The 27213-nt window shown below is 48.8% G+C and overlaps 1 long non-coding RNA gene across 1 annotated transcript in view; it reads right to left on the reverse strand.

The window, feature by feature from the left end:
* Window positions 1-243: 243 nt before the first annotated feature.
* The window catches only part of LOC134475347 (uncharacterized), a 30143-nt gene continuing 3173 nt past the window's right edge, over window positions 244-27213 (reverse strand). Inside the window, exon 2 of the long non-coding RNA XR_010046468.1 lies at window positions 244-466. This is a non-coding gene — a long non-coding RNA (uncharacterized LOC134475347). The remainder of the gene's footprint in view (window positions 467-27213) is intronic.

The following is a 27213-nucleotide window of genomic DNA, read 5'->3' on the forward strand; positions in this document are numbered from 1 at the left end:
GCTTTTTAATGGAAGCAATCTAATTATGCTATATCTGTGCTCCTTTCGTTTTTTAAAAATTATTTTTGCAGTGTTAAAAAAAAGAAGAGGTGTGTGTGTGTGGTACGTGAGTGTGTGTGTGTGTGTGTGTGTGTGTGTGTGTGTGTCTGGGTTGTGTTTTTGTTTTTGTTTAGGGTATGTGGCTTTATTTAATCTCCCAGTCTGTTTAAATGGATTGAAAAAAAAATCCAAAAAGTATATGGCTGTGATTTAACAAGATAATTAGCAGCTGCACTTTATAACAAAATCTAAGGCAATTATCACTTCAGGAGGACCCGGAGGAATCCCAGCTGCCAACATCCTGCTTCGCTGCCAGAGGGAATGACATCATAACTGCTCCAGACAAAAGGGAGGAGGTTTCTGGTCACCGTGATGTCACTTGTTCCAGCAGACAGTCCCAGACAGCTGGGAGACAGGTGGCTCCTTCCTACGATGGAAAAGAAGAAGATAGGCACCAAAGGACATCAGGGCATTGTGGCCCCAAGTGCTGTCCACCACTCCCAGGGGGCCACCAAGACACAGCATATACTCAGGCTCCTCCTCAAAAGCTCAAAATGGCTTCTAGAGAAGTTGAATTGTTCTTCCCCTCTTCTCTCTAGCCCTATTTCTAAATCTTTATCCCAACTAATCAAATGCAGTGGTTTATTGGACCCTGTTCATGGCCAAGTTTTTCACAATGTAGCCAAAATGTGTCCCTTTGAAAATGAGAAATGCTAAATTGCATCAGATAGCAAGCCAAAGCAAGCTGAAGAACCAGATTTGTACTTCCACTGCAGGGTTGCTTTTTTTCCACCCTGTGGCCAACTATTTATCAATCTAGGCTCCTGAGTGCTTTTTCAATCAAAAACAGAGCACTCTAGCACAAAATTGTCAAATTCTAGGTAGCAAACAGGAATTTGTCGTTGATTGAATTTTATGTGTAAAATTGAGCCAGCAAATGCTTAAGGGCATTGTGGGACAGCCCTCCAGTGACTGCACGGCCAGTCTTTTGCTGGTTCTGAAAGACAGAGAAGTGTGACCTGATTTTCCTTGCAAATTGTAGTTAGGGATCCCCAAAGTGACTACTCACAGGCAGCCAACTTCGCCACCCCCCAGCCACACCCCTTCCTCAAACTATAAAGCAGCAGGCCACACCTTGTACATCACATTGCCAGATGACATTCTTGGTGCCTGGGTGGGACTCTGTCCTCAATCTTTTGACAGATAAACCACAAAAACTGCGTTTGCTCATGCGCACTGGCTTCTCCTTCCCTCCCGGAGCCATCTCTCCCTTGAGCCCAAGTTATACACCGGAGGAGGAAAACCCTTGGAGCTGAGTCTTTCATTTCCTTCTCCCAGTCTCAGCCTCAGTAGGCTTCTGGGCCTCACAGGAAATGAAATGAGACTTGAACGGCACCAAAAAAGCCACCAACTCCTGGGTCTCACTCAAATCACGAGCTTCACTCCTGAAGTAAGAAAAAGACAGGGCAGCCCCAAGTTCTGGAATGGGGCAGAGTGCTGCCCTGGGGGCTAGGCATGCAGCCCACACACAGCAGATCCTTTGGCCCTATGTCATTCTCAGCCTTCTAGAAAACTTCCTGCTTCCTTTATGGAAAACAGGTGTCCATGTCTTCATGCATTAGGCTGGATGCCAGGCAAGACCCTAGGCCAGGGGGTTGTTCCTGTTATCTATTGTTGTTTTTCAACTGCCCCAGCCTTAGTGATATAAGCACCAGTCAGGGCAGTATGCTGTGGATTCCGTGGGTCGAACCCAGACAGGACATGCTCTGCTGTGTCTGGTGCCTCTGCTGAGAAGACCTGAAAGGCTGAGGCAGACTTGATGGCTGAAGGCTGGAAGCATCTGGGGTTCTTTTGCTCATAGGTCTGGTGCTTGGGCTAAAATGACCAAAGGCTGGGCAGCTTGGACTGTTAACCACTGCATCTACATGTGCCTGCATATAACCTCCTTGTGGGGTCTGGACTTCCTCACAGTATGGCAGCCAGGCATCTTCCATGGCAGCTTGGGGCTCCAAGGATGAGTGCTCAGTGAACAAAGCGGAAAGTGCATGCCCCCCCCACCCGTCCTGAGAATCAAACCCAGGGCCTTCACACTGAGCTATATCTCTAGGGGTTTTTTTAATTGCAAATTCATGATCGTCCTGCCTCAGCCTCCCAGAGTATTGGGATGACAGGATGTACCAGTATACCCTGCTTCCACAGCCTTTATGACGGATTCTTGGAAGTCACATAATATCTGTATTATAGTAGTATTTTGGTTGAAGCACTCACAAGCCCACCTGGATTCAAAAAAAGGAGGCCATAGAACTGTCTCTTGAAGGAGTATCACGAATTTGCTGCCATAGTTCAAAACTCCTGAGGGGCTGACTCTCATTTTTAGCCAAGCTGAGCGCTGAAGGCTTTCCATCAGTAACTGAGATGTGAGGGCAACGCTCGGAGAGAACAGGAGAGGAGAGGGCCTGGAGCAAACTTCAATTCGCAATTTTGGTATTAGTCTCTAATTCTGCTCCTTGTTTCCTGAGGATTCTATAGGTCTGGATGCAGGGTAGAGTAAGCAAGCCCATTGCTCCAGCCCAACGGAGGCTTCCATCTGGAAGTGAAGCAGTCAGAGCCGTGGAGGATTTGAGACGAAGGCCAGAGTCCCTGGCAAAAGAGCCTTCTGGGGTGTTTGTTTGTTCCCGCTCCAGCCCCCAAATGTATCTAATAGCTTGCCTAGGCCTCTCAAACTGCACCCAATACTGGTAAGAACCTTTCCAGTGCTGCGAGAGGTAACAGAAGAGGAGTACCCGGTCAGTGGAGGCTGGAAGAGAGCTTTCAACCTATGGAAACCCACCCTCCAGGGCCCACACTCTTTGCCCTCACCCACCCGACCGTTCTTACAAACGCTGAGGGAATCAGGGTTCAGGGGTCCCATGACTTATCCAGGGTCACCAGTGTGTCAGTGGCTGAGCTGAAACTGTGTTACCCTGCCTTCTGCTCTAGGGTACTTTCCGGCGCTGGCTAGAGGCCCGGGATTACACTCAGGAGACTCACCACTAATTGCCAGCATTTGGCCAGCTCAGCCAGCTGCCCTGGGCCCTAGGCAGCTCCGGACGTGCCAGGAGGGTCCTGCCTACTTGCGGCAGCCCACAGGGGCCCCCTGGGCTGCCGGGCCGCACTGCTGCAGCCTGCGGTCTCCCCTGCTAATGGCAGCGGCTGCGAGCGGAGCGAAGCCGCAGTAATTACAGCATCAAGGAATCACAAATGGATCTGCAAAGATGACATTAGGAGCATTAGACCTGGCACGGCTGCCTCCTGAGAGGTGGCTGGGAGGAGGCTGAGGCCAGGGCCAGGGACAGAGACAGACACGCTTCTGTTTCACCCATCCCCCATCTTCGTTCCCAGCCTGGGCTGTGATGACAATGGCAAGGATTCACAAGCCCCTCACAGAAAGCACGTCAGCCGCCAGGCTCGTGTGTGTCAGAGAAGATAACAGATGTCTCTCACAGTGAAGTAATTGCTTGAAACACAACTGGACAACCCCCCAGGATTTTGCACTAGGGGCAAGGAGCCAGACTTTGGGTATAGGCTGACCTCATGGCAGCCCCCTCCCCAGTTCTCATGATCCCTTGACTCCCTAATGAGCTGGTGCAGCCTGAAGCTCTGGGGAAGGTAATTATTATGTCACTGGATGCTGCTTGCCCCTCCTACGAGATTAGTTGGGGTGATGGCAACAGGGCAGGGCTTCCTGGAAGGAACTTGTCCCTGGAGAAATTCCCCAGAGGCTAGAAGGTGTTGCAGGGTAGGACTGGCAAAGGGCAAGGTCTTGGTCAGTTATTGTCTTCCAAAACCTGAGAAATGGGTCCAAAATGCCAGGCTGCCTTTGCCCAGAGCTGGCACCAGTAGGTGTCACTGTAAGAAAGGAGCCCCCCACCCACCCCAGGGATGCTGTCTGAGGACTGTGTGGTAAAAATAGAGCTCGCCCGGATTCCCATTGCCAAGTCGCCAAGCCTGGTGATTTATAAGGCTGGGAGCAGACATGTGTGTAAATGTTTTTGCGTGTGAGATGTGTAGCCAACCGCAGGCTTGCTTTTTCAAACTTACAAGGAGAGCAAGAGAAGAAGGGAGGCAGGGAGAGAAAAGGCAGCCAGGGTGGGAAGCACATGGGCCACTTTTATGTAACACTCCTCTGATACACGCCGCAGTGGGGATTGATGCTCTCTTTGAAGTAAATTGCATCCTGGTGCACCATAGCATGAAAGTTAAGATTTACCATGGCTGGGACCTCCGAGACCCTGCTGGAAGCTAGAATAATTAGCACAGCATTTGGCTGCCTCTCCTCCCGCTCTGCGGGTGGTGACAGGAGTGGCACTAATAGATCTTCCAGGCCTGAGCCCAGTGTGTTTGTCGTGAGGTCCATGGTGGTAGTGGGGAAAGAGGACCCTGGTCAACTGAAGGAGAAGAAATAGGAGCTGTGGGGCGGGGACCTGCCCCTCGTGTGGCTCATTGGCAAACCACTTTGTCCCTCCAAAGGCCTCAGGTGAGTTCATCTCTAAAACAGGCTCCAGGGCCAGCATCAGACACATCACAGGGGGACCTTTTGGGGGTATCTGGCCAGTCTTGCTGTCCCCTGGACTATTTCAGCTCCAGTATTCAGTGGTTGTAAGGAGCCAGGACCTAAGCCTCTAAGGCCTCCACCTCCTGTAGACTCCTTCCCTCTGTCCTTTCCTGGGGCCGTCCATTTTCATGCTCAAAAAGCTGAGAAGTCAATCAATCAACACACCCTGAGTCTCAAGGCAAGAGTCCCTATAGCCTTGGGTTCAACCCAGTTGTGCCAATAACCAGCTGTATGACCTTGGACAAGTCCCAGACCCTCTCTGGGCCTCAGCTTCCACTCGTGTGTGAGGATGGGGTTAGGTTTAGGCCAGATCATCTTAGGGGGTCTCTGCTAACATTCTGTGATATATCTGACCACACACATGCTCCACCCGGACCACCCTCATAGAAGAGTCAGGCATCAAAGTGTAGAAATACTGCTCCTTTATGGAATATGGATACTGTGACAGGATGCTGGGAAAGAGGCAGCTGGCACTGCTCACTGCAGAGATTCTAAGTGCTCACTCAGCAAGGGCTTTCCGAGGTTGCCACGAGGCTGGGGCATCAGTTACCTCTTCCCCAAAACGCAGCAGCTTTCCAGACTGTGCCCAGTGATTATAAGAAACCCACATCAAGAAGCAGCTTCCACACTTTTATTTGACACACATTTGTAAGATTGCTAATAAAAGTGTCTCCCCTTCACATTTTAAGGAAACGGAAGCTCTGGCTCAAATAAGTGAAAGGAGTGTGTCAGAAATATAACTTGTAGGTTCAAATCCACAAGGAGTACAAATCTCAAGCCAGTCACACTAGCTGGGGGAATTCAGGTAGATAGGAAAGTCTCAAGTTTTGGAGTTCTATCTGGGGGAAAAAATGGGCATCAAGTCAACCTAAATGAGCTCGCACAAAAACTAAATGCACAGCACCCACAAAGGGGGTTGGCAGGGCAGCCTCCACACAGGCAAGGAGTGGGCACTTCCCGAGGCCACGGCTGCTCAGGATGCAAGCCACAGCTACAAGGGGCCTGTGTCTCCCAGGTCTTGCTCGGTGTCTGGCACAAGTTGGACCCAGTAAATATTGCTGAACCTCAGTCACATCAGTGACACTGATGGAGAGATAAAGCTACGAGGATCACAGAAGGCCCTCTGAGGAGAATCAGGCACCAGTAAGGTAGGAAGGGGTTAGGCCAGGGGGAGAACCAAATGCTGCAAGCTCGGTGCAGGGTCTGGAGTCCTGTAGGAGTCTGCATCAGACTCAGCAGGGAACAAAGGGACTTGGGCAGGTTCTGAAGGATGGATTTACAAAATGCCCTCAGCCATCTTTCCAGTCAGCTGCCCAGGCTGGCAATTTGGGAACAATCTGCTCAAAGTAGTAGAACGAGCAGTGACAAATGTCAAATGAGGTCCTAAACAAACTGTCCTCCTGCTCCCTTCCTTTCCTCCACCACTCCTCAAATTCCTACCTGCCACCTGGGTGGAGGAGACAGAGATGAAATGGGACTCCCTCCAAGGTCAATCCTGGGCCCAGAAAGATGCGGGACTCTAGGATCACCTTGCCAAATCTCTGTACTCCCCGTTTTCCGGCCTCGGGTGTCTTCCTGATCTGAAGCTGAGTGTACATCCCCGCCCCTGAGTGCCATAGGACCTGCCTTCTGGTGACCAAGGACAGGGAACCAGTGAAACAGCCACCCCGAGGGTCAGGCCCTCCATAATTAACCCTTGCACTGCAGGCATCTCCAGATGTTGTCACCATTGAGGTGTCACCTGGGGCAGGTGGCATAGACTTATCAAGCAGATAGGCCAGCAGAGCAGCTCAGGGTCTTGCTTTCTCCCCAAAGGGATGGATGGGTAGATGGATAGATGGAAAAGTGAGTAAAGAAGTGGGTGGAGGGGTGAGCCAGTGAATGGATGGGGGGTGGGAGGGTGGTGATGGATGCATGGACGGGCAAAAGACTCTCTCTCTCTCTCTCTCTCTCTCTCTCTCTCTCTCTCTCTCTCTCTCTCCTTGAGAGACAGCAGCCAGGTCTGTTGGCTATAGGAAATTGTTGTGTTTAGTCACCTGTCATTCCACACACATGACATCTTGGAAAGAGGGAGAGCATGGAGACAGACAGCATGGGTCTGAAAAGCATACAGCACTGAGCTGTGTGACCCTGGACAATCTACAAACCCTTGTAAACCTGGCTCACCACGTGTAAAGTGAGGGTGGTAATCATTACCTCTCTTTCATGGGAGTCCTGAGGAAAGAGAACCTTCTCAAAAAATGAGTGGCAGGTGGCAGCTGTTTGCTGATGAGGAAGTGAACTAGAAGTGGGAAGAAACAGCCTAGGCTTTGGAGTCTAAATGAGTCTGCACTGGAACCTGCCTAATCAGACCCAGTGTGGCCCAAGGCCATGGTGGAAAATTTAGATCCTCAGTCTCCTCCTCATCTATCAGTGGGGCCACTAAATGCATACCTTTCAGGATCGTCATGAGGAGCAACCATTCTAGGTAAAGTTCCTAGCACAAATGATGGTAGCCATTATTGTCTCTCATGGAAGGAAGTGGGGAAACTGAGGCACAAAGTGACCTGCTCAAATAGTGCAAGAGTGGTCTCACAAGTTATGAGGAAGCACCATCAGTGGTGACATTAACCAAGCTTTGCCCACTCCATCAGCCTCCCTGTTCATTAGGATTTGGTTTGCCCTTTGGCCAGCAGTAGCTCAGAGTAGCCAGGGGATGTGAGCTAGTTTTGCCCAATCTCCTGGATTTCCAGTCCAGTGCCCTTTCTGACTGCACAAGGTGCTAATAACCAACAGCACCTTGCCACCACGGCTTCCAATCTTGGTGGCACCCGTTGGAGCTGTGGGAGCTCTTGGCTTGGCCCATCTGTGTCATCATCAGAATGACAAACAGCACCTACCTCAAAGGGTTGTTGCAACGAGACAGTGCCTGGCACGTGCAAAGTCCCCAATCAATGTTAGCTACGATTATTATTTGCTCTTTGCCATGAAGAGCTTTGATCTCTCAAAGACCCATTAATCGTTCAGCCCCTTCTTCAAGGGGTTTTAAAAAACAGCAAATGAAATTCTACATGAAATCATCGCTGTAATATTTCTGCTGCCAGAACAAATCATTAAGAGGGGAAAAGTCCTGGCAGAGATACCACTGGCCTGTTCCGAATGAAGGAGGGACATTAATATCGCCACCTCCCTTGTAATAGCTGGGGAAGTGGGGGGGGGCTGCTGAAGAAGAGCATGCTGGCCCCACTGGGGTGACCTGAACAAGCCCCCAGATGGCAAAGGGATCTCTGTGAGCCTGCACCTTCTCCCAGAGCCACCTCCCTCTCAGCTGACTGGAGGACAAGTGTTCCAGATAAACATGACATTGTCAAGCAAAAGGGTTCCATCACATTGAACTCAAGAATGTAATCCTTGTACTCATGCAGTTGAAGTAGGATAAGCTCAAGTTCAAGTCTAGCCAGGACAGGCTAGCCAGAGCCTATCTCCAAATAAAAACAGATAAAAAGAGGCTGAGGATGTAGCTCCTCGGCGTGAGTCCCCTGGGTCCAATTCCCAGGACTGCTCCACAAAAAAGAAAGTTTAGTGCCCCAAGCAGAGATATCCAGCCATCCCTCCCCCACTGAGTATCCTTGTATCCAGAGTCACCGAGAAGGGACAGGGCAGGCTGGCTCTGGATAACCCCACCACCACCAGAGGCTGCTGGGCTCTCCATCGAGGGCTGGCCAGACACAGCACCTTGGTCCCAGACCACTTTCAGGAGCCAAGTGCAAGTCTCCAAGGTTTCCTGCCCTGTGCCACTGCTATCCTCGGCAGCAGAGGTGTCCAGCAGGCAGAAGGTGCACTGTTCTGTTGGGTTTGGTCACCGCAGAAGGTGTCTTGCTGATCTCCAAGGGGCAGCTGGAGTCACTTTCTGAGCACAGGTCCGGGGTGTCTGGATGCTCCTGGAGCAGGTGGCAGCAAAGAGTACAGTGCAGGACCTGCTTGGTCACATCACTGTGACCTTCAGGAAGTGGCACAAGCAATCACACCCCCACTCACTCAGATCCCAATTCCAAAGTCAGTCAGGGGCCCCTGGCTGAGTCACAGGGTTATGTGGCACATAGATACCTAACAGCTCACTATCTCCCACATGAGGAAGCTAGAAGCAAGTGGGGAGAGGGTGTCCTTGAAAGAGAAACAATCCTAGAAAGGAGTGCTGGGGGCCCATAGCTTATTTGAAAGTTGTGCTAGGGTGCTGGCCTAAGAACCCCAGGGGAGTCATCAAAGCCACCAAGTTAGGGCCCCAGATAGCTCTTCCACCCCAGCCCTTCATCCTTCATCCTTCATCCTTTCCACACTACACAGCCCACTCTCCAGCCCTTCTGTGCCTGGTAGACCACAAACATTTGGGCCACACTGTGCCTCTGAGCCTTTGCATATGTTGTGCCTTGATGGAATGACCGACCATCTCCCCTCCACATGCACACCTGCCATCAGGCTTATCTACCTGACAGGCTCTTACTCATCCTTCAAAATCCAGTTTTTCTCCCTCTATAAAGCCCTTTTTTACTCCATCCAGAGATAGTTTTTACCTCCACAGTATCTTCATGCACACACACACACACACACCCCACTCTTGTGACAAGTGTTATATTTATTGGCAAAATATGTTTGGAAATGCATTACTGGACTGTGAACTCCGATATGAAATTTAATTTTTTGCATGCACTGACTACCTGCATAACTGTATACATTTTTGTCCCACCTGCTTACAAAGATTATTTGATATCAGATCAGGAACAATGACAGTGGCTTTGATCCTCAGCCTGGTGTGTATCCACACCCAGTGGTTGTTTTGCACAGCAAGTGTGCAGCACAAGTACCATTTTCCCATTTCTCCAAGGAGGAAAGCTTAGCTTGCACTCATAGATGTCCTGCTGGGGACACAGGGCAAGTAAAGCCAAGCCAGGATGGGGCCAATACTCTTTCAGATCTAGCACCTCGCATCTTCGCTTCCTTGCCACCCTGTGTTCCGTGCCGCTCTGTGTTCGGTGCAGTGCTGGGAGGGGGCCCAGCGCACCGTGCTTAGGCCATGAGCAAGGCACCCGCGGGGATGGGTCAGTGCCTTTCTCACAGGACTGGGCTAGCCGTCACTGGAGTCTCTCCTCTTTCTCTCTCTTCTGCACTCATCTTCCTGCTCTTCTTCTTTCAGCCATGAGTTAAAGTTGTACAAAGCCCTCAGCAGCTGAATAGATGCCACTACTATGCTCTTGGACTTCCATAACTGTGAACCCAGAGAAATCTTTCCTTCATAAATCACCCAGCCTTCGTTTTCTGTTATAGCAAAAGGGCACGGACTAAGACAGTGTTCAGTCCTATCATAGGTACCTGTTTCCAGAAGGACAGCTCAGAAGCTTCTTGTAGAAAGAGCTGTCAGAATGCATAAAACAAGATTGCTTTAAAAAAAGAAAAGTTCCACAACTTTTCAACACGCAGGTTGAAGTTGAACATTATTATCTCTCCCACCCACTTTTCAAAACCTTTTTATAATTCTAGGAATGCAATCCAGGACCTCATACACACACACTAGGCAACATCCCACTAAGCAACATCTACCACTGAACTACATCCCCAGCTCTCTAATCTAATTTCTTAGCATGTAAAAAGTATCAAAAATGTTTAACTGTCTACTGTTTCCTTTCTTTGACACATACAGCCTTAGGAATGCAAAGCTGACCTTATGGAAATTGGCCTTATCCACTTCAGATGGACACACATCTACCCCTTGCTCACTCCTAGGTACATAACCATAGGAAGGACTTCCCTGTATCCCTGAAAAGCTGTGTTCTACAATGCCCACAGAGAGAATCGTCCCAAAAGTCCATGGATAATCAATGGATGGATAAATAAGTGGTGGAATAGTTGCCCTTGGAATACTACACAGCAATGAGAAGGAACAAACTCAAACTGCAGTGCTGCATCCACCATAGTATTGAGCAAAAGAAGCCAGCCCAACAGTAGAGGTACTGCACTGCCCATCTACGCAAGGTACAAGATACAGCTGCTTTCCACAAAAGGCAGAGACATCTGCCTTGTGGGCAGCAGTGACTGGGACAGGGCGTAAGTGGGACTTCCTTAGGGACCACTGATGTCCTGTGTCCCCACTGGGTGCTTTTACAAGGTGGGTGCTTTCCAGTTTGTAAAAATGTATCAAGCTGTATACTGAGAATATGTGTACTTCTCTGAATATAGGTTATACCTCAATAAAAAGTTTATATAAAAAAAGCTAATGTTGCCTAATGGCCTAAATTCTATGAATATGCAATAAACTTGCAGCATACAAATTTTGTCCTGCAATTTGCCGCTGACTCTGAGTTCAGGAGGTGTTGGGGTAACAAAGCACTCCAGGGTGAGCATTTGACAGGAAGTATTAGCTGCCCCCCAGGAGCCTCAAATACCTGATGGGTTTTCTCTGGCTTAAAATTAAAAAGCTGCCTGCGAAGATGCCAAGAAGGGAGAACACCGCTGCAGCCCTTATTTCAGGATGTTATTAACTGTGGGAGTTGAACGCAGTGGGTAGCGGGATTGTCTACGACTGCTGGCTGGACGCGAGGTTCCCACTCTGGGGGAGGAGGCAGCAGCCTCTTTATCTTTCCACTGCCTGCTTCAGCCACACACACACACACACACACACACACACACACACACACACACACAAAGCCTTGCCCACAAAGGCGTAAGCACCTCTGTTGCTTAACAAAAGCTTTCCTATGGGCTGTGGGACTCTGGCGCTGCAAAGAGAAATCAAATCTCACCTTAACTTTGCACATGCTATGTACCCGGTCCTCGAAGGGACCTTTTATACCTGATTGCATCAGCCCCACTCCACCACGCCAGTAGGGAAGGTCCCTGCTAGTCCTGGTTTACAGGTGAGGCTTGGAGCCACACTTCATGTCATCTAAGCCCCAAACCCATACAACCTTTGAGAACATTTATCCTCAAAAGTATTCCCTTGGTTATCCAAAATCCAGCTTCAACTGGGTGATCTGTATTTTATCAGACATTTCCACCACCGAACGTTGTGAAAACAGTTCGGTTGGCCCTTCTTATCTGCAGAGTCAGCAACCACAGATTGCAAATATTTGAAAAAATATTTATGCCGATATTGAACATGAACTTTTTTCTCATCGTTAATCCCAAAACAATGTAGTGTAACAACTACATTTGCATAGCACTGACATTGCGTTAAGCAGTTTAGGTCATCTGAGATGGCTTAAAGTACAGCAGAGGACGCATATAGTTTGTATGCAAATACTGTGCTGCATGAGGGCCCAGTGCCCAAACCCCCGCACATAGCACATACGGAGGGACCACTGTAAACAGGAAGCAACACTGAGGGTTTGTCAGAGCCAGAGGTCTGGACCCCCAGCTCTTCATGCTATGTTTTCCCCACCAGCTGCAGCCCTGCACACTGCATAGTTACACTCCAACCTCTCACTTTTCCCAAACTAGCTGCCCTCCCAACTTTTGGTGTCCGCCAGTGTTGCCACATCCTATGACCAACTGCCATCAGTTCTCCCTTAGAAGTCCTCTGGCTCTTTGTGCCCACCAGCATGTGACCTACAACACACAGTGCCTGGGGACCTGGGCTAAACTTGGAATTATGTTGTTGCCCCAGTGAGAAATCGAAACTCTTGAAGGCCAAGGCTTGCATGTCACATTTCTTCTACCCTGCTAAATCAGGCTTGACATGATGAAGCCATCAAATGTCACCCACTCAGCCCAACCTTAGGTTGTGGGGGCACGGACCCCACCTTAGAGGAGACCCAGAGGCTCCTGGCTTCACCGCAGAGTGACTCAGCCTTGCCACCACTTCCTCTGCTGCTCGGCACTCTGGTCCAAGTAAGCAGGTTGTGCAAACCCTTGCTTGCCAAGTTTATAGGCTTAAAATAATGACAGTTATTGATTTTGCTCTTGAATCTGCACTGTGGGTAACTGTAGGCAAGGGCAATTGGTCTCTGTACACATAGAGTCATCTCTATGGGGCAGTTCAACTGGGAACTGAAGGATTTACCTCCCAGTTGGCAAGTAGGGGCTGGTAGCAGCTGGGATCCCTGCAAAAGCTGAGGACCAGGAAGGACCTTGATTCCTAGCTGTGGAGCCTCTGCATGTGACCTGGGCTTCCTTATAGCATGGCCTCTGGGCCCCAAATATGAGCAGCCCAGGAAAAAGCCTGGCAGAAACCAAGTTGCCTCAAATGGCCTAAACTCAGGACTCACATGGTAATACTTCTGCCATTCTCTGTTAGTCACAAAGAACCACCCAGGTTTAAGGGGAGAGGGCATCGACTTCATCTCTTCACAGGGGAATATCAATGTTCCGGAAGAGTCTGTGGCACTGGAAATATTATTGTGGTCACATGGGTGTGATGTTTGGGACCACATTCATACCTTTTAACCATGCCCAAAGTAAAACCCTTGGAAACTAAAAATCTTATAGCACAAAAATATTACAACACAATCTTCTCACGTGTTGACTTGGAGCTCAAGAAATTAGTTGGTAGCTAGGCATCATGGTACACACCTATAATTGTAGCTCTCTGGGAACCTGAAGCAGGAAGATCACAAGTTCAAGCCCAGCCTGGGCACCTTAGCAGCTTAGCAAGACCCCGTATCAAAAGTGCTTTGAGATATAGCTCAGTGTGAAAGCCCTGGGTTAAATCCCCAGTACTCAAAAAAAAGAGGGAATTATTTGTTAAGAAATCAAATCCAAGCCAGCTAGCTACAAAACAGTATATTCTATATGGCACCATTCATATTAAAACATATTTATAAAAATTCTGTGTGTGTGTGTGCATTTTTCTTGCTACTTTTTTGTGCATGGTCTTTTTTATTTTATTGGTACATTTTGAATACACTCAATGATCACATTCATCATAGATAATTTGTACACGTACATATTATATCTTGTTTCTTTTTCCCCATCCCCCTTCCCCTCCCTTCAATCTTTTCCCCTCATTTACAAAAACTTTGTTTCTATTTTTTCTTCTGTTTTTGACATTTCTTTCCTTTCCTCCTCCTCCCTCCCTTGTTCCCCTTCTCATGTGAACATTTTCTTCCCATTTCCCAACATCTATTATAAATTTTGGTCCTCATTTACACTTTTGGGTTCTCACACCAGAGAAACAATGTGGTACTTAAACACATAGGTGCATCTTTTAAAGTCTTAAAAAAGATGTATCTAAGAGACTACACGGTCTTTTCTAAAAGAGACTTGTATCGGAGAGCACCAGGAATGACAATGGGGACTCATTTATATAGCTTGAATAATTTATAATGGAAATGTGCTGTTGTGTTAGTTGGATAATTAAAAATAGGAATAAAAATACAAAGGAGAGGGAAGGAAGAAAAAAATGATATGAAAATTTTCAATTGCTGTTAGAATAAAAAGGCAGAATCCATGCTTCAGATTTTACCAACATGGCCCATGGGTGCCCAACTTTCCCTCTGTCTGAAATAACTACGCCCTCTGCCACCTGACTGCACACCTAGTACCCCAGCTAGATCTCCCCTTGTTCTGTTGACTCAAGGTTCAGCATGAGGAATGGCTTTGGCTGTGGGTTGTGGGCAGAAGCAACAGTGCTGGTTTGGCTGGTTCCAAACCTTGGCCTTGACAGGCATTGTTTGCAGGCATCTTCTGAAGTTGACGTTCCACCACAAAAAAAAAGTTTGCCCCAAGCAGCTATTTTTCTTTCAGTCTTGGTCCCAGCATGAGAGAAATGTAACACTGTCCTGAACCCAGTCCAAAGCAAGACGCCCAGTCTTGGCCTTGAGGCCTGCAGCTGAGGCCCAATGGACTATGGGCAGTCAAAAGACTATAAACTAGAGAAATGCAGTTCAATGGTAGAGCATTTGGCTGCCATGCACTAGGCCTTGGATTCAATTCACAGTACTGCAAAAACAAACAAAAAAGGGAAAGATCTAAAAGTGGGAAATCAGTACTGTTGCAAGCCACTCTGATCCAAGGGCTTTTTGTTATGCAGCATTATCACAGAAGAAACCTGACTACTTCAATTTCCCTAAGTAACTTGGCCCTTGACTGTTACACCTCCATCTTTCTTTATATTTCCCTTTAGTTCACCAAATTCCAGCACCATGGACATTCTTTATTATCACAAGGGTTTATAAAAAGACTCATTCTACCTGGACTATTCTTTAGCACTTTACAGGTAATTTCTTCCCGTGATTCTTGCCTCATGAGAACCTCATCCTAAGGCCCATCACCTCCCATCTAAGCTTCCCCCTTTGGCTTTCTAATGATTCTGTGTGTCACTCATCAAGTTACTATTCTTTCATGCAATTTATAATTTTACTTATCTCTGATGTCTGGATTTCTGTCTCCTTCTGTACAGTGACTTATGAGGTTTTAACTTAGGATTGTAGGATTAGAAATGATGAAAACATGATGCGTACTGAGTAGAAGCTGTGATTCAAAACCTGAATGTGGACATTTTCCTAGTCTGGTGATGTGCAGTATGACCCTGTCAGGATGCTAGACAGCAGCAGTGAGTCAGCACTCAGTCACTCATGTGATCATTGAGGGTGACAACCAACCCTCTACAGTGTGCAGTTTCCAACACGTCGCATGAGACACTCAATGTTTCCTTTAAAAGAGACTTTGTGTTAGAGGTTTTTGCTCAGCTCTAGGCTGAAGTGTGCTGAGCACATTTATGGTGGACTAGATGGAGCTATGATGTTTGATAGGCTGGATGTATTCAATGCTTTTTTGTTTCAGTACCGGTGACTGAACCTAGGACATTCGCACTGAGCCATATCGTCAATCTTTTTCCTTTTCTTCCTTTTTTTCATCCCCCCACTCCCTTTCTTTCTTTGAGACAGGGCCTTGGTAAGTTACCCAGGCTGAGATTGAACTTGCTACAATTCTCCTGCTTCTACCTCCTAGAATTCTGGGATTATAGGCATGTATGACCACACCTGGTTTCAATGCACTTTTGACTTACAATATTTTCAGCATGTAATGGCTTTTTCAGGCTGCCTATACAATGTTGAATGAGCTCCCTGTTTTTAGGGACCATACCATACCTATTTTTTCTCATCAAATAGAAGAGGGATGGAGCAGTGGGGTTCAATCAGGGCACTAGCGCCGAGAGCAGGAAGGTGCAGCAGCCTTCCCTGTTCAGCTGTGAGAGCTCCAGTTTTATCCTGTAGCCAGCTGGGAGCCACGTATGGGTTCTGAACAATGGCAGGAAGTAATAATGGATCCAAAGAACAGTCTCCTGGGAGACACCAGTGGAGAGGAGGCCATAAGCTGGATGTGGGGTGAGCCAGGCTCAGTGGGGAGAGAAACCAGTCAGGGTTGGGGGCAGCACAGAGCCACCCTCTTACCTAAGGAGCTCAGAGAAATCTGTTGGCACTAGTGAGCGGCTGTGATGCAGTAACATCCATAGTTCTGCCTTCAGTGACTGGGAACAAATGATCTGACTACAAAGCAGTGTGGGGAAGACAGAAGAATGGGCTGATGTGATGGGGAAGAAAAGAAGGACATCTTATTCGTGCCAAGTCTGATGTGAGCACAGGTCTTCCTGGAGTGAAGCACACAAATCTACTCCCATCACTCCTGAATCTTGGGCTCTTCCTAGGGACAGCTTACTCCTTGGCACTTAAAAGATGGAGAAATGGAGGCTGGAGGTGGAGCTCAGGGGTAGAGCACGTGCTTAGCATATGTAGAGGCCTGTGTTCCTTTTCCCAATACCAAAATAATAAAAATAAGATAAAGGTGGAGAAACAGAGCCTCATGACCAAATGCAGCAGGTCACTGAGAACCACTTGGCCAGAGAGACCAACCAAGAAGACATACCATGAAGATGGCTGCAGTGCATTGGTGGGACTGGGAAACTCCCAGAAATGTAGACAGACAGAGAGGACTCTGGGAAGAGCCACAAGGATAACAGCCATATTGATTATGACAACTCTACTATTATCAATGGGAACACTGAGGGATGGTAACTCAAAGATCCTGAAGGAAATAAAGCATTTAAACAGGACTAACATCCCCAGAGATGGGAAATCTCAACAGCACCTATTCTGAGTACAAGAAGCAGGTCACCCCCGGAGTTCACCCTGGGGGCTCACCTGGGTCTTGCCCTGCTTTGAATCAACCTTCGCGGTATCTCACTCCCAAGGAGACAAGAGAAAAGCAAAAGGACCATAGATTGCAAATGAACACTGGACTTTGCCAGCCAGATCAAGGAGAAACGTAAAGGAAATTAATGTATTGATGCCACACAGAAGCAAAGCGTTGGTTTTGAAGAATTGTGACTAATGGCTGGGCAAGTGTGAACCAAAAAAAATGGAAAGCTCAGTTAATGCTAAACAAATTATTAATCATTAACTGGGATTGGAAAACAGGCCTGCACAGGCTGATGAAAGGGCACAACAGGGAGGAGACTGCAAAAAGGGCAGGCAACTGGGTTGTCTTCAAGTATGTGAGGGGTCACCCTTCTTTTCCATGTCATCTGGCCTTAGGAGGACGGTAAAGTGGAAAAAGCCATTATATCGGGATGGGGTGGGGGCATTTCGCAAAACACAAGTGCCCCAAGCTACTCTAACCCTAGCAAATCCTTCAGGACCTCTGTTCCAGGCCCACACTGACGTCTGGCATCTGTTGTGCTATGGGTCTTATCAAAACTGGCCATTTTGTGCCCCGAGCGACAGCCTCACAATGCCTCCCCCTTCTGTCAGTTTCCATGGGAAACAAATCGTTGTCGGGGAGTTCTGCCTACCCCACTCCACCCCAGCCCCTGGGATCCCTCTGACAGCACCTAGGAGACACCATTAAGCCTCTGAGAATGAGACCTGGATGGCTTCATCCCTCCTCAGCCCAGCCCCACACACAGTCTCACTCCTGGTCTTGAATGAATGATGCAAGCGAGCCCCCATCTGAGCTGGGATAGCTATTCCAAGGTAATCCCTCATGGCCATATAGATGACTGAGGAAACCATGGCCTCTCCCTAGGAGGAAACAGGAAAAGACAAACTATTCACTCAGGAACAGCAGGAAATTGGGCCAATGGCCTCTGGGGGGACATGTTAGTCCACTCAGCCACAGGAAGCAGCAGCACTGAGCTGGGCTCCAGCTACACTGTCACAAGGCTTCCCCCGTCGCTGAGCCTCCCATGGGGACCCCGGCTGCCATAGCTACTATGGCTTTTGCAGCTGTTGTGGCTATCACAGAAGGGCTGCATCAGAAGACCCCCAACAGACTGCCCTTGTCCTGGGCCCTGGGTGATTTATGGCCAGATCTACACACACACAGTCACTCATCCTGTCCACAGACTGAATCTGGGCTAAGGCCCATAAAATAGGCAACGGCTATTGGCAAATTCATTAATTAAGATTCTGTTTGTACTTTTATTGTGAAGGAAAATCATTTGTCAGCTTAAAGTCAGACCCAGTGCCAGACGAGAACTGTTATTCTAAGGAGGTATCGACTGACACTCCACCCGGCATCCCCTCTCCCCATCTCTGCCATCAGGGCCCACTCAATCCCTGCCACAGAAGGCCTCTGCCCACCCCCTTTGACCAGTGCCTGGTGGTGGATTCAGTGCACTGCCTTCCTCATGGGCCTCTCTCCATCCCTTCTTCCTGGCCAGCCTAACCTGGCTTTTCTTCACAGAAAGGGCCTTGAATGCACCAGAGGGGATGCAGCCCCTCCCAACTCCCATGAGCGAAATTTTCTGAATGAAAATCAGTCAGGGCAACTCCCAATGCTGTGACTGTGACCAAAGAAGTGTCAGAAAAAGTCAGCTATAGATCTTTGAAAAGGACTTGAGGAAAGAACATTCTCTCATCAAACCTTTGGATTTGTGCTAGAATGTGACACCTGGTGACAAGGAAGCCCTTCTGTAAATGAGAGGCTCTTTGCCATCCATCACTCCGCTATCACTGGTAAAAATCATACCCACACACGCGGCCACCCAAATCAGGAAGCTTTGGATCAATACACACACACTCACACCCACAGCCACTCTGTCTGTGGTTGTGTCCCCCAAAATTTGTTTTTAGAGACAGGTTCTCACTATGTAGCCCAGGATGACCTCAAATTCTAGGCAATTCTCCTCAGCAAGGGTACTGGGTTCAGAGGCCTGTGCCACCATGCCTTGCTTATATGTTAACATTTTAATTCTTAGTACCTTATACTGTAACCTTATTTGGAAATAAAGCTCATTGCAGATATAAGTGATTGAGGTGGGCTCTAATCTGATATGACAGATAGCCTTATGAAAGGGAGAAAGTTGGGCACAGACATGCATATAAAGAGTTGTAGACCTTTGTCCACAAGCCAAGAAACTACCAGAAGCTAAGACAGAAACCTGGGATAGATCTCTGCCAGCACCTTCAGAGAGGACGTGGCCCTACTGACACTTTGATCTTGGACTTCTGGCTTCCAGGACTTTGAGACAATTATATTTCTGTGATTTAAGCCATATAGTCTGTGATACTCTGTCACAGTGGCCCCAGCAAACTAATTGGGTCCCTTATGCAAATAACAAAATTGTATAGCACTCAGGGTTAGGGACCCTTCACCTCCTGACAGTTACAAGGCCAAGCCATACCTTCTGGGGAGGAATAGGGTCTTCCCTAAATTCTGAAGTGTCCCCAAGTGCAAAGACACCATGCTAGCTAAGCAGACCAGCCGGGCAGCCATCCAGGGCACCAGTTGATTAGAGGGTCCAAAATACCACTGCAATAAATAGAAATACCCCTGCTGGTTGACGCAAGTTTCCACACTCTCCTACCAAAGTAAACAGCAGCCTTATATGGAAATTTAAAAAACACCCCTGGCTGGCGCTGACCCTTCCCTTTGGGTATTTTTGTAGTACACATATACAGCTGCTATCGGCGTCAACTTTCTTTGTTTGTTTTTGCAGGACTGGGGACTGAACCCAGGGCCTTCACCCTGAGCTACATTAACAGCCCTTTTTTATTCTTTCACTTTGAGACAGTGATTTGGTAAGTCACTAATTTGCCCAGGCTGGGCTCAAACTCTCAATTCTCCTGCCTCAGCCTCCCACAGTTCTGGGATTAGAGACATGCACCACCATGCCCAGCAAAATGCTTTAATTAGTAAGTTCGCTCAAATTTGTTCCTTGCCCCCACGTATCCTTTCTCTCTTTTTTCTATTCTAAGAGGATTAGAGATTTTAGCTTGGCACAAGACTACCCATTTAAAGACTTCGTTTCCCTGATCTCACATGGTTAAGAATGACCACAGGAAGAAGTTCTGGCTGATGAGCTAGAAGCAGAAGTATCACACGGCGGCTCAGGGCATCTTCTTCACAAAATAGCTGTGGATACCTTCTACTGCTGCTTCTTGATTTTTCCTCCTTTCTGCTGGCCAAAGCACAGGCCAGTGTTCAGTGACTAGTGTTCAAGGTCACCTCATGGTTAATGATGTCAGAGCAGTGAGATAAAGAAACTTGGGTCCCTACAGATTCCACAGGGCAAAACTTCAGTGTCTGACCACTATCCCTCCTACCTTGGCCTTGCTGCTCTGATAGAAGATGTTTTTGTGCCTTTGAAAGTGGCACCAAATTCTTGTCACGCACATTACAGTGCTGCTAGGTCTTACTTTGCCTTTGATCTAAACAAGCCTGGTTCATTCTCCTCCACCCCACACCCAACAAGGGCCGTGCTGGGACGCACACAGTATGAAGGTGACTCATGAACAGAGGCTGATCACTGGAAAGCACAGGGTCCCAAGTACCAAGTCCTACTCTGACTTTAGAAAGGTAGCTCTGAGGGTTTAGAATGTGGCTATGAATCCTCTGACACCATTGCCCATCCAGAGATGGAACAGAACTCTTTTGTCTTTGAGTGCAAGCCACCTTAGTGATGGGTTCTAACAAATAGAATATGGCAGCAATGATGCTGAGGCACAGAAAATATGTAATGGTTTCCACTTGGTTTCTCTCTCTCTCTCTCTCTCTCTCTCTCTCTCTCTCTCTCTCTCTCGCTTGCTTGCTCGCTCGCTTGCTCTCTCTCTCTCTCTCATCACTCTGAGAACTCAACTGCCAGGTTGTGAGAAAGCCTAGCAGCCACTTGGAGAGGCCATCTGTGGGCATTCTGATGGACAAGTCTGGCTAACTTCTCAGCCAATGGCCAGCACCAATATGAGACATAGGAGCAAGCAGGCTTTCAGAGGGTCCAGCCCAGCTTCTAGTCACCCCAGCTGATGCCAAATGGCACAAAGGAGACCTGCTCAAATTGTATATTCATGAGCAAAAGTAATGTTCTCATTCATTTCACTGTGTTTCAGAATGGTTACGGAGAAAGACCATTGCAACAGCTCCCTATCCTGCCCACATCCTGCACTGTCAGTGTATATAGGTCCTCAGCTGTCACAGGGGCTTCTAGAAAATTCCAACCTCATTTTAGTGGGTTCCTGAGATGAAAGCAAGGGTCTTGTGCCACACCTAAGTTGAAAGGCTAATGGGGACACAGGTTGGTAGTGTCAAGTGTCAAAGGAGGGAGAGGTCAAGAGGGACCAGAAGAAACCAGCTCACTCCCCACTTCCTCCAGCAGGGAGTCCTAAACAGACAGCATATGCACGCTTTTGCGCATATACATGCACAAAGATGGTCCTCAGGTCAGAGTGCCAACTGGTGTGTCTACATGCAGCACAACTCACTCCCCTTCTTGCCAGCTAAAAATGCTGACAGAACCTTATCCCTGCCATGAAGGTCAGCAGCATTACCTGGGTGCACCCTGACATTTCTAGGATGATATCCCAAAATGAAGCCTAAGGCCCAGCAGCATAAGAGAGGGATGAGATACTCCCTGAGAGACCTATCTTGTTGGAGAATCTCTGAGGCTCTCCAATAAGAACCAAAGGTCTCTCCCTGCTGGGACTCAGATGTGGGCCTTAAAATTTGGACACTGAAGCCCAAACCCCCAGTGTGTCTTTCTTTGGAGTTAGGGCTTTGAGAAGGAGATTGAGATTAAATGAACTCATGAGACTGGGTGTGTCATCCAGTAGGACAGGTGTCCTTTTAATAAGAGGCACTAGACAGCTCACCCCTCCTCCATGTGTGCACAGGAAAGACCACCAGAGGCCACAGAAAGGAGGTGGCTGTGTACATGCCAAGGAGAGGACCCTCCCCAGAAAGCAATCCTGTGGGCACTTTGATCTTGGACTTGCACCTCTCAGAACTGTGAGAAATAAACTGTCACTTCAGTCCCCCCACTTTGTGAGTTACAGCAGCCAGAGCTGACTAAGGCACTCCTTGAAAGAAATGGGCGGGAGCTCAGGCCATGCTCACTGTGTCACTGTCAGGAAAGCACTGTGTCCTGTGACCTCCCCAGCAGCAAACACTGAAAAAGTCCTGTCCTCGTGCTTCACCCCTGGTACCAGTGGCAGGTGAAGAGCAAGCACAGGTTTATCCTGCACCTGTGTGCTGAGGTCACCCTAGCAGCCCACATATCTCCATTCCTGCACTAGGCTGGCATGCTGGTGGCTGCTGCCCTGCAGCTGCCAGCACCTATAGCCTTCGCTGCGGTTGTCCTCTCTCTACCCACAAATCTTTAAGAGGAAAAAAAGGAGAGATGGAAGGCAAGGCAGGAAAGAAGGAGGGAAGGAAGGAAGGAGGGAAGGAAAAAAGCAGCTAGCACTGTGGGCCTTCCAGTTGTTTCTTCTATTTCCACCTTAAGAATGTCATGCAGAAAATCCCTAGCTACTCCGTTGCCATCTGCCCTACCTGAGCACAAGCCCAGCAGAGCTGCCCTGAAGCCAACAAGGATAAGCTGGCAGAATTCCAGCTCTTCCAGGTTAGGACCCCAGTTTGCGCAGCGTCCCCAAGCAAGCCTTCATCTTGCATTCATTCAGCAAACTCCCCATCAGTATTCATTCCGCAACTGTGGGTCAGGCCCCACTCATAAGGCACCACACTGAGCAGGGTTTAAGGGGTCCCCGCTTTCTTCTTCTGGGCAAGACAGCCAACAAGCAAACAAGCAAGCAAGAGGCAGATGGATGTGAGTGCCATGCCAAGAACCAAGACAGGGTACTATGGCTGGGTGATTCCAGCGCTCCTTCAGGTGACTGGTAAGCTGAGATCTGAGGAGCCAGAGAAGCCAAGCATGTGATTACCAGCAGAAGAGCATTCCAGACAGATAGCCTTGTCGCAGGAATGAGGTTGGTGAGTTCTAGAAAGAGCAAGAAAGCAAGTGTGTCTGGAGTTTGACTGTCAGCCACCAGACCACAGGCACTGGGCACATCAAGGAATTGGGATTTCACCTGAGGTCAAGAGGCGAAGGGACCCTAATCAGAGGTCTCTGCCCATATGGTACATATTAATTGCCAAAGGAAAAATTAGTAATAGTGAAGAGAGCTTAACCAGGTGATCAAAGTTAACATCACCCATAATGAGACACAGGGACATGTGTTACCTCTTGCTATCATATATAGAGGTCACCTCTCACTCAAGCAGTGTTTCTGCCCAACATGCAGAACCTGAAAGAAGTCGCCAGAAACATCAGACAAAGCTAAACTACAGAACTGTCTACAAAATAACCAGCGTGAAGAGCCAGGTGGGAGGAGTGATGCATGCACGGATTGCGGGTTCCATCCCCAGTACCTCAAAAAAATGTTGACATGGGAGGAATTTGAATAAAAGGACACAGGAAGTCTTGGTACTATTTTTGCAACTTTTCAAATCTGAAATTATCTCAAAGTCAAAACTTTATGAATAAAAATGGTAAAGTGCCCTCTGGTCTCTGGGTAGGGGAAGGAGAATCGCGGGTAGGGACAACCTAGGATGCCCCAGTAGGAAGGACGAGAGTCTCGGCTTTCAACCAACAGAGAAATCAGGACCCAACAGGCTCTCCATCTCTAGAAAGCCATTTGCTCTCCAGCTCTACAAAGCTCAGCTAAGGAAGGGCTCAGATACTGCCCACCACCGGCTCCTGCAACCTTCCTCTGCAGGCGCCCTGAAAGCAATCAAATGATGACTGCAGGGAAGCCAGAGCCATGTGACTGGCTCTCTGCACCTAGTGGCTGGACTGGATGTGGCCCCTGCTGCCGGGTGGCCTGCATCTCCAAGTGTCCCCCACCACTAGCATCCCCTAGCCAGCCTCAGTCCCCCAGGAAATAAGTCGTTCTAGGCCCCAGCAGACCTTTGCTAAGAAAGAGCCTTTTGACCCTGGCAGGGGCGGCCAGGCTCAGTTCAGAAAGCATAAAGCGGCAGGCTTTCTCCAAGGGGCTGCCCCTCCTCAGCCTGGTGCAGGGACACGTGGCGCAGCCAGCGAGGCTGTCTAAACAAGCAGGGGCCAAGCCGCACACCAGGCGCCACACTCATTAAACAGGGGCCAGCCACAGGGCTAATCTGACAGGCTGCCTCCAGACGCCCGGGGGCTGCAGGTGGACTGGGCGCCTCAGGCGTGCACACGTCTCAGCAAGGCCGGGTGGTCCGAGGATCCAGAGCAGCGCTCTGGAGGCTGCCGACCACCGAAGAGCCTCATCCCCCGCCCTCCTCAGCTGTGCACGGAAACCAACAGCGCTGGAGGAAGGACAGAGAGAGATTTCCACAGCCCACAAGACCGCCTTAGGGAAAGGGACTCCGCCGGAACTTCTGCAGCTCAGCGGTTCCCCATTGGACACCCGCAGCCTGCTTAGCTGGATCAGAAGCATCAGAAAAAGGAGGCCAAAATGTAGACGTGCTGATAGATGGCCATCAGTGGGCCCCCAGGAGGGCCTGATCTTTTATCTTTCCTGGAGACGCCCGCTGAGGCGCGGTGACTCAGACGCACCAGAATTCGGAACAGCCAGGGCAGCAGGTCTGGGTAGCGATGTTGGCCTGCATGTCAGGCCTGGCATCTGGCCAGCTGGGAGGCTGGGAAGCTGGGAGACCGGAGGTCTGCAGGCTCATAAAATGAAATTGCTTGTTCCTCTGCCAGATGAGCATAGACCAGGTTGGGTGGAGAGAGAATAAAGGTGCTGTCGGTTCCGGGGCATTCACGCCCCAAATCCTGTCCTCTGCAGGTCGGAGCCTGGCAAAGATCTGTGGCAGCTGCGGCAGGGAAGCACTGTGCCTCGGCTCCACTTGCAGGTGACCCAGTTGCAGGTGAGGAAACCGGGGCCCCAGGAATGGAATGGCTTGGCCTGCAGCCCCCACTAATAGCTACCTCCCATTCTTCTGTGGCAGAGCAGCCTCTGGGAAAATTACCTACGTCAATTAAGGATGATCCCCATCCTCCAAGTCAGCTCAGCCCCTCAATCTTGGGATCTCATGCATTTTGCCCAGGCTGGGGGGCAAGCGTTCGATTTTTCCAGTTTTTTAGAATCTGTCTCTCCTCTTGACTTGAAATGGTCCAGCACCAAGCAGCATGCAGTGTTTCTCAAACTAGTCTCAAGTATAAGATGGGGTGTGTGTGTGTGTGTGTGTTAATTTCAATCCATCACAGACACTTTGGTAAAGTACAACAAAAATGATTTGCTTTAAAAAATGAAATTAAAAAAAACTGTAGTGCTGGAGATTTAGCTCAGCGGCTCAAGTGCTTACTTGGTAAGCGCGAGGTCGTGAACTCAATCGCTGGTACCAAAAAAAAAAAAAAAAAAGAAAGAAAGAAACTGTAATCTCAGCACTCTGGGAGGCTGAGACAGGAGGATCAAAAATTCTATGCAGACAGGGCACCTTAGTGACTTAGTGAAACCTTGCTTCAAAATATAAAAATTTTAAAAGGGCCAAGGATGTGGCTCAGATTAAAAGCCCTGGGTTCAGTTCCCAGTACCAAGAAGAAGAAGAAGAAGGAGGAGGAGGAGGAGGAGGAGGAGGAGGCAGAAGAGGAGAAGGAGGAGGCAGAAGAAGAGGAGAAGGAGGAGAGGAAGAGGAGGGGAAGAAGAGGAAGAAGTAGGAAAGAAAGAAAGAAAGAAAGAAAGAAAGAAAGAAAGAAAGAAAGAAAGAAAGAGAAAAGAAGCACAGAATATAAAATGCAAGCCCAAAATTTGATCATTAGATTTAACAGATATATATGTATTCTGTCAGCTTGCTCTTAATTTCTGTACTTGGCTCACTGAGGACAGGTGCCAGATCATTTGTGGACAGGCACAAGCCCCTGGAGTACACTTTGAGTAGCAGTGGTAAAAAGTCAGGGTCAAAGCATGTGGGTTCTAGGGCTGGGAATGTGGCTCAGTGGTAGAGCACTTGCCTGGCACACAGAGGCACGGGGTTAGATGCCCAATATGGCAGGAGGGGAGCTTACACGTTCTTATGCCACCTTTGTGGTTAGCTGGTTGAGTGGGCTTCCCTCTCTGAGCCACATGGTCTTCACTTGCCATGGCAGACCTGCAAGCCACTCACACTGCAGTCATTCATTTAAAGAAAGGTGTTGGGGGCTGGGGGTTTAGCTCAGCGGCATAAGCACCTGCCTTGCAAGCACATGGTACCAATTTAAAAAAAGAAAGAAAGATAGGTGTCAGTACTTTACCTTGACTCTAGCTGATCCATTCTTTCCCAAGCAGAGCAGGACAGGGTGGGGGATAAAATTTCAGTTGTACATGGTAGATAAGTACAGAGTGCGTATTTAAGTGGCCCCAGGCTTTCTCAGATCTCTGTCCCACGGCCTATGTCTTCTACATGCCGCTGGTGTTTGGACAAAAAGGGGAGGATAACAGAATTTCTGCCTGCATTTCTCAAACTGTAACATGCACATAGTGGGGGTGGGAGCTGGTTAAAATGCAAGTGCTGACTCAGTGGGTCTGGGGTAGTGGTGGGGGCACCAAGGTTCTGCATTCTCACCAAGCTTTCAGTGGATGCCCAGCCTCCTGGCTCTCAGACCATACTTGGAGCCATAAGGGCTTATGGGGGCTTATTCAGAAAGAGGAAGCAGATCTCTGAATGCCCTTGCCATGCCCGCCCCAGTGCTATGATAGGACCAGCTGGAAGCTTGTAGATCTGGTGGGGTAAATGGCATTGGCTGCCCCCAGAATGGTGATGGCTGTGGTGTGAACCTCGAACTCTGACTGGGACTGCAGCTAGAAAACTCTTGGCCCAACTCTGGTGCACGTACCTGAGCCCTGTCACTCCAGCCAGCTGCGCCTCCCCTCAGCTCTCATGGGTGCCTTGGAACCCCTGAAGGGGCTGTGATGCCCCCACCTGGACCCAGCCAGGGCCACCAGCTGTCAACATTGCTACCTTCCACCATCCTCACATAGGAGCACTAGGGAACTGCCAGGCCCTAGAGCCAGCCCCAAGGAACCAAAGGGCAGCTTTACTTACTACACTGGGCCATGCACTGTTTTCCTGAGTATGGAGCCCAGCACACTCCTCCCAGACCTTCCAGTATAATCAGGACCCAACACATGGCCACCACAAGCATGCTCCCCTCACTTTGGGAACGGACTTCTCTCTGGCCAGATCCTCAAACTGCAAGATCAGAACTCTTTCAGATTGCTTTCCCCAGCTTCGGCTTCATCTCCCCACAGTCCTCACAAGCCCTGTAGGAAAAGCCACTCCCATTCCTCTTCCTGTCCATCTTGATCCACCGAGTAGGAACTAAAGGAACGCACGAAACTCTGTTCTGGCTGGACAATGGCTGCCTTACGTTCTAT

Source organism: Cavia porcellus, unplaced genomic scaffold (assembly GCF_034190915.1).
Source record: "Cavia porcellus strain 051 isolate PalLab524CR breed Dunkin Hartley unplaced genomic scaffold, mCavPor4.1 scaffold_3, whole genome shotgun sequence".
NCBI lineage: Eukaryota > Metazoa > Chordata > Mammalia > Rodentia > Caviidae > Cavia > Cavia porcellus.